The sequence below is a fragment of the Capra hircus genome, chromosome 6 (genome assembly GCF_001704415.2).
Source record: "Capra hircus breed San Clemente chromosome 6, ASM170441v1, whole genome shotgun sequence".
NCBI classification, from domain to species: domain Eukaryota; kingdom Metazoa; phylum Chordata; class Mammalia; order Artiodactyla; family Bovidae; genus Capra; species Capra hircus.
The window spans coordinates 64,621,144-64,627,746 of record NC_030813.1 but is presented as its reverse complement, the minus strand read 5'-3'; the positions used below and the strand labels follow the sequence as shown (position 1 = coordinate 64,627,746).

At 49.6% G+C, this 6,603-nt stretch overlaps 1 pseudogene; it reads left to right on the top strand.

The window, feature by feature from the left end:
- On the top strand, window positions 797-3,383 carry LOC102177510 (annotated as a pseudogene).

Below are 6,603 nucleotides of genomic sequence, written 5' to 3'. Positions count from 1 at the left end.
GGTAGGACTCCATGTGAGCCTCTGCCCATGTGAGGGGTGGGACCCCCTCAGGTGTCCAGAACCAGGAGCCCCCACCAGGTCCTTAGAGGAGGAGGAGGGAGAGGAGGAGAGGACTTCTCTGTCACCCATCCCATTTTTCTCTTTTATCTTACTGTTGCCACAGCAACACTAGAATTGGCAACATGGCAGAATTCTTTCTGCCCCAGTATGAGGTGCATTTGGGGAATGCCATTCAGCCAACACAGCTCCTGTGTCTTCCATGGACTCTGCTTAATTCTGTAAGGACTGGAGAGCTGTGGAGGCCCAGCTTGCAGGACTGGTGGGGCCATCTCCCAGAATCCCCACCCCAGGAGTCTGTACGCAGTTTGAAGAGTGGTACTATGGGGGCCCACTGGGTCAGTTCCCAATGATCCAGACCTAGAGACAACAGTAGGACCACCCAGGCTGTGGAGTGGGATGGGGGTGATAAAAGGACAGAGCAGTAAGATGATCAGTAAAACCAAGGCCAACCCTGAAGTTGATGGCCCAGTGCCACCTTCTGGCTAAAGGGGTGACTGCTGTTCACTATTAAATCTTGTGCTGTGTGCTAAGTAGCTTCGGACGTTGTCCAAGTCTTTGCGACCCTATGGACTGTAGCCCAGCAGGCTCCTCTGTCCATGTGATTCTCCAGGCAAGAATACTGGAGTAGCCCTCCTCCAGGGGATCATTCTGACCCAGGGATCGAACCCACCTCTCTCATGTCTCCTGCACTGGCAGGCGGGTGCTTTACCACTAGCGCCAGCTGGGAAGCCTTAACATGGATGTAGAACTTGGCCAGGTGACTCTCTGAAACCTTTGCATTGCCCCAGGATAGATTTCCAAGACCTTCAACTTTAATACCATGCACGATGTGAGCTCAAAACAGAGACTTATGTGCTGAAAATGTGAAAGCCTCAGTAGACTCACTTTCAGGGTTTCAATGGCATGACATTTGTTTATGGCCAGATAGGCACTTGCAGACATACCATGCAGGGGACCTGGACAGAATCCAGGTGACAAGGTCATCCCCAATACCTTGGGGCACTTCCTCTATTTCTTGCACTCGTACTACCAGCAGTGCCTGGTCCAGTCCTCCCACCTGGAGAGATACCTAGAAGAGATTTGAGACCTGCTGTCCAAGGAGTCCAGAAGGAACCTAGAGCTGATGGAGAATGCTGAGGCATCTACATCAAGGATCTCTCCTCCTTTGTAACCAAGAATGTCAAGGAGATTCACCATATGATGCACCTATGAGAGCAGACTCAGGTCATGGGCAACACACACATGAATGAAATCAGCTCGTGCTCCTACTCTACTTCCTCACCACCGAAGGGTACAGTGGCTGTGATGGCCAGGACCACAGCTGTTTGGAAAAACTCAGCCTTGTTGAACCTGGCCAGGAGCAAGAGGTAGAACAAAGCAAATCTCTACTTAACTGAAGGGACAGCCACACAGTCCATGGATAGTGATGCCAGTGGAGGTGGTGGAAGAGAACGGCATAAGGAAGCTTCCAAAATAAACTTCTCTCTGTCTCCCCTGGGCAATGTAGTTACTGTCCTGGTGGGCAACAGGAGCACCCACATCCCCTATTAGGACACCAAGCTGATTTGGCTGCTCTAGAACTCTCCACGGAGAAGGCAGTGGCACCCCACTCCAGTACTCTTGCTTGGAAAATCCCATGGATGGAGGAGCCTGGTGGGCTGCAGTCCACGGGGTCACTAAGTGTTGGACACAACTGAGTGACTTCACTTTCACTTTTCACTTTCATGCATTGGCGAAGGAAATGGCAACCCACTTCAGTGTTCTTGCCTGGAGAATCCCAGGGACGGGGGAGCCTGGTGGGCTGTCGTCAATGGGGTTGCACAGAGTCGGACATGACTGAAGCGACTTACCAGTAGCAGCAGAACTCTCCTGGGATCAAAGACAAGATTATCATAGTGGCCACCCAGGTGCCAGTTTCTTACTGGCTACAACAAGAGCCTCTCCAACCACTGCTTTACCAGCAAAGACAAGGAAATCAAGAACAACCTCTGAGTGCACGAGGACCCCAAGGAGACATTGCTGTATGAATTCCAGGAGATCACCTACCTGAAGTCTCATCTGGAGAAGAAGGAGATGCTGGAAAACTGGCTATGGAGGAAGAGCAGCAGCATAAAGAACAATAACATAAAAAGTAGCCATATAGAAAGCACAATGTCAGCCCTGGTAGGTTACCAGGAAGGGCCAGTAATCAAAGCCTGGGAGGCCAAAGAAGAGGATAACAACATCAACCACCAGCACCACCACCTGCCCCAGCCTTCTGGAGCTAGCCTTGGATGAAAACATGGATAATTACCTTTAAGTGTGCAAGCAGTGACTCATGGAAGAGAAGGTGACCGGCCAGGATGACTGCAGTCTTATGAGTGTGAACAGGAAGAAGCTGCTAGGGATGAAGGAGAAGGTGCTGCAAGACCTATGGTAGGAGCAGAAGGCCACAGAACTGCTTGCAGTCAAAGTGAGCTTCTCTATTGGGGCAAGAACATCATGCATCACACCAAAGAGAAGTAGAAGACATTGAAACTGAAGAGTGATGAGACTGCAGAACAGAAATACCATGAGCAGGAAATACAGTCGGAGGTGATGATCTGAGATGAGGAGGCAATGTAGTTTCAGGCTACGTACACATCCATGCAGCAGGACATGGAAGTCAAACCCAAGAAACTCATGAAGTTCCAAGTCAAACAGCAGGTTGTGAAGGCAGAGACCTGGGGCCAGCATGATGAGTATATCCACATGTAGCAGAACCTGAAGAAGGCAAAGAATGAGGAGACCTAGGAACTCAGGTTCAAGTACCTAATCACTGAGAACTTCATCCCACTTGAGGAGAACAAGATTATAAACTTGCTTTTCCTGGACTATGAAGAAAAGCAATAGAAGTTCCAGCCAGTTGTGCCAGGTGGATTTAATAACAGCTAAAAGAAGAAGCATCCCATGACTGCAGTGGGCTACACGAGGTCTATCAGCCAGTACTCTTGGGGTGCCTTGCCATCCCAGCTTCACAGCTAAAAGTATGGGCTGACCTTTTTGGAGGTGGATATATCCCCTCCAGCTGTGTTTATGTTGGAATTCTCTCATAATCAAGAACAAGATCCTCCATGCACTACATATGGAAAGGCTCATGCAGTTAAAACAGATTTCTGAAAAGAACATCTACCTGTAAAGTCTGAAAGTCCAGATCCTGGTCCTAGAGTCCACAGTGGCCTCCAGGTGCCAGCACAGGTACCCCAGTGGCCTCTGCTGTGCTGCACACCATGACAATTGTGGACCAAAATGACAGTCTTCAGTCAGGCTACCCATCTGACAGATTCCTGGGATGGTGCAGCTAACCCTGGAGATCTGTCCTGAAAGCACAACTGTCAGTGACCACGTCTCCTCCGAGGTGACCAATCCATTGACCAGCAGGCCAGATGCTAAGCTCTACCTGCAGGGGTCTCCCGGCTTTGCCCTCAGTGTGCTCTTGAAACAAAAGGAAACTCCAGAATCTCAAGTTCAGAGTGTTAGGTAGTTAGAATAGGGAAAAGGAGTCCAAAATGGTGGTGGTTAAAAGACTAAGAAGGGAAAAGCCTGCGAAAATAGAACAAAGGAAGATCTGAAGACTGGAGTGAGGACCTCAGGTAAAACAAACAGCACTCCTGGCTAGCCCAATTTACATAGGGCAGGCCCAGTGGGAGGAGAAAAAGCATATATAAAGAGGAGCCAAAATTGTGCCAGAGCCTCTCTTCTCTTTGTGTCTTTTGGGTTGGCATGCCTTCACACCTCAAGGATGTCTTTTCCTTTACTTTCTCAATAAAACTGAGCTGTAACACGGAGCTGTAACACTGCTCTGTCACTTTAAATTTTTGTTGCCAAGAGGTAGAACAGAACCAAGGAAATTACACACTCTCCTGACAAGAGCAAGATGGGAGCAAGGGTGGAGTGGAGGTGGGGATGGTCTCCTTATTGATCTCTGACTTCTGGAACATGTCCATCCCTGAGATAGCAGGCTTCAACACGGCTGCCTCTCACCTTTGTGGATATGCCTGCTGTGCTATTTGTGTATGGAGTTTTTGTGATTGTTGCTGTTTTACACGTTTACTTTGACACCTGGGATGTAGATAATGGTTTCCTTGTTGTTGACTTCATAAAGTTCTCTTTCCTCTGGACACGAAGTCCTGAGAGGAAGGGAGCACACCTGTTCAAGGCTGCAACAAGTGGGGAGGGGCGTAGTTCAAAGAGGCTGGCAGGGCTGTGTTACCGCAAGAAAACAGCCCAGAGGCCTGGCAGCCAGAGAGAATGGTGCTCTCAGCGAGCTGGGGGGTGCTAACGGTGGGGCTGCTGGCGTGGGAGCAGCTGCAGCAACAGAGAGAGTGGTTGTGGGTTCCCCCCGGGGTGTGGCGGCTGGCTAGCTGGTTTGCTCAGGCGGTACTTGTCCTCCGCTTTGAGGAGCTTCCTGCAGGTGGGCCGCCCGAGTTCCCGCGCATGCCCAGTGAAGCGGGGCCACACCAACTCTCTTCACAAACTTCTGGAACCCCTGCCGCCGGCAGCAGGCAAAGGTTCCTATACGTGGTGAGGTTTCAGCCCCCAAACTTTCTCACAGCCTGCATAATAGCACTTGGGCTTCTTTGAGGAACTGAGGTCAGCGCTACTTCGGCCCCGTCGGTAGCCTTCTTTGAGGCCGGGCTTGCTCTAGCCTGGCTTCTTGCTCAGGCTCCAGTTCCACAGGGGCTGGAGATGAGGCTTGTTTCTCGCGGGGCTCGCTGGAGGCGGGGTGGGGGTGGCTACACTGCGGCCCACGGGCGGGTGGTGGAGCGTGCTGGGGTGCAGAGGCAGGGGTTCCTCCTGTTGCTGCTGCTATGTCACTTCAGTCGTTTCGACTCTATGCGACCCCGTAGACGGTGATTCCTCTTACAAGCCTCCAATTTGCATTCTGCAAGGGCGTGCGGCTGCGCTTGCTGATTGACGTCCTCTGGGACCCCTGCTACTGGGAAGTGGAAAGCCCTGCTCTTGTCTTCTTGGCCCGGGGCAGCGTTGTGGATCAGCAGCTGCCTGGGCCCTTCTGACCATGTGCAATCGAGTACCTGAGCAAGGACAAGAAAGAAACAGAACCAACTTCTAGTTATAAAATAATGGGGATGTGACAGTACAACACGGAGACTAGTTAATACTTTTTGTATACGTAAAGCTGCTACGAGTGTGGATGTTCTCACCTCAAGAGAAAAACCCAGCTATTTTTATTTCCTTATCGGGATGTTTTGGGAATTGATTACTAGCAGATTGCTGCCATCCCTTGTTGGAGTCATGTTTCCATTATTTTTTAATTTTTTCCTTAAAGTTCTTGCAGCTGCTGTCCTTCCATTAGAAGTAGCAGGCACTTTCTCCAGTCTTTACTGGCTGATTTTAGGAAAGAAATACCTTCCCACTGCTGTTCAGGGGATTCTGTGGCTTCCTCAGTCTCTCTGTGGTTACACCTGCGTCACACTTCTTGCTGCTTCTTTTGGCAAAATTTTTAAGCTTCATTCCATCTTGCAGCTCACCAGGTGGGTTGCTGACAGCTTCCCTTTGACTTTCCCAGCGGTAACTCTAAAGCTCAAATTTGTGGTTGCTTCCTGGTCTGCAGATTCTGGCTGATTTTCTGCAATGCTTACTAGCCATCTGCCAAAGCTTATTCTTCCTGCCATTGAGAGTATGTACAGGGAACTGGCCACACCGTTAGAGAATGTGTGGGTGAGTTGCACAAAGCGCTGGGGGTGCCCATGGGCAAGTTGGGAAGAATCACAGGTAAGCCTCCTCCAGTGGCTTTTGGATGGGCTTCTTGATGGTGTACAAGAGGCATTTAGCAATCTCTGGATCCACATCCCTTCAGTGACCTCTGCCACTCTCCCAGCATCTTCCCTGCCCTAAGTAGTGCAGCTCATGACTCAGTTCTCTGGATGGGGTGAAAAAGAAATGATCCTCTTGGGCTGCATCTCACTTGCCTGGGGAATCTTGAGCACTCATTCTCATGCTTTCACTTTCCCCAAGTGAGAAATCATGGTCCAGGGTGGTCTCTTTTGGCACTAATGTGTGCTGCCTTGGGGGAGGGGTTATGCAGGTAAAGTCAAACTGTCCTTCTTTCCCTTTCCGATGCATCCAAATTCATACATGTGTATTTTTTAACCTCCAACAGTTTGATAGAACTATTCAACTGGATTCCTGGACTTCTGCAAAGGCTCTCTCATCCGTGGGTCTAACTGTTCTCTGGGCGGGGGGCTAAAGAGTAGGAACCAGTTAACAAGGCATTGCAGGTTCTACCACCAGGACCGAGGTATGTATGCATAGTACCTGAAGCACTTTATGATGGTTGATGTGGACTGGATCCCAGTGACGCTGATGTTTTGAACAAACAGAAAACCCAGCACAGTCTGGATGTCCTGATTTGATTTGTGATTGATTGAACTTTGAATCATAGGAGTGTGATATTCTCATAACTGCTGAAATTAATATTCCATGGAGCCTTAAAATCAAAAGAAAACCATGTTCAGTGTTATTTTTCTGTACAGCAGTCCTATTAGTAATTACTTATAAATA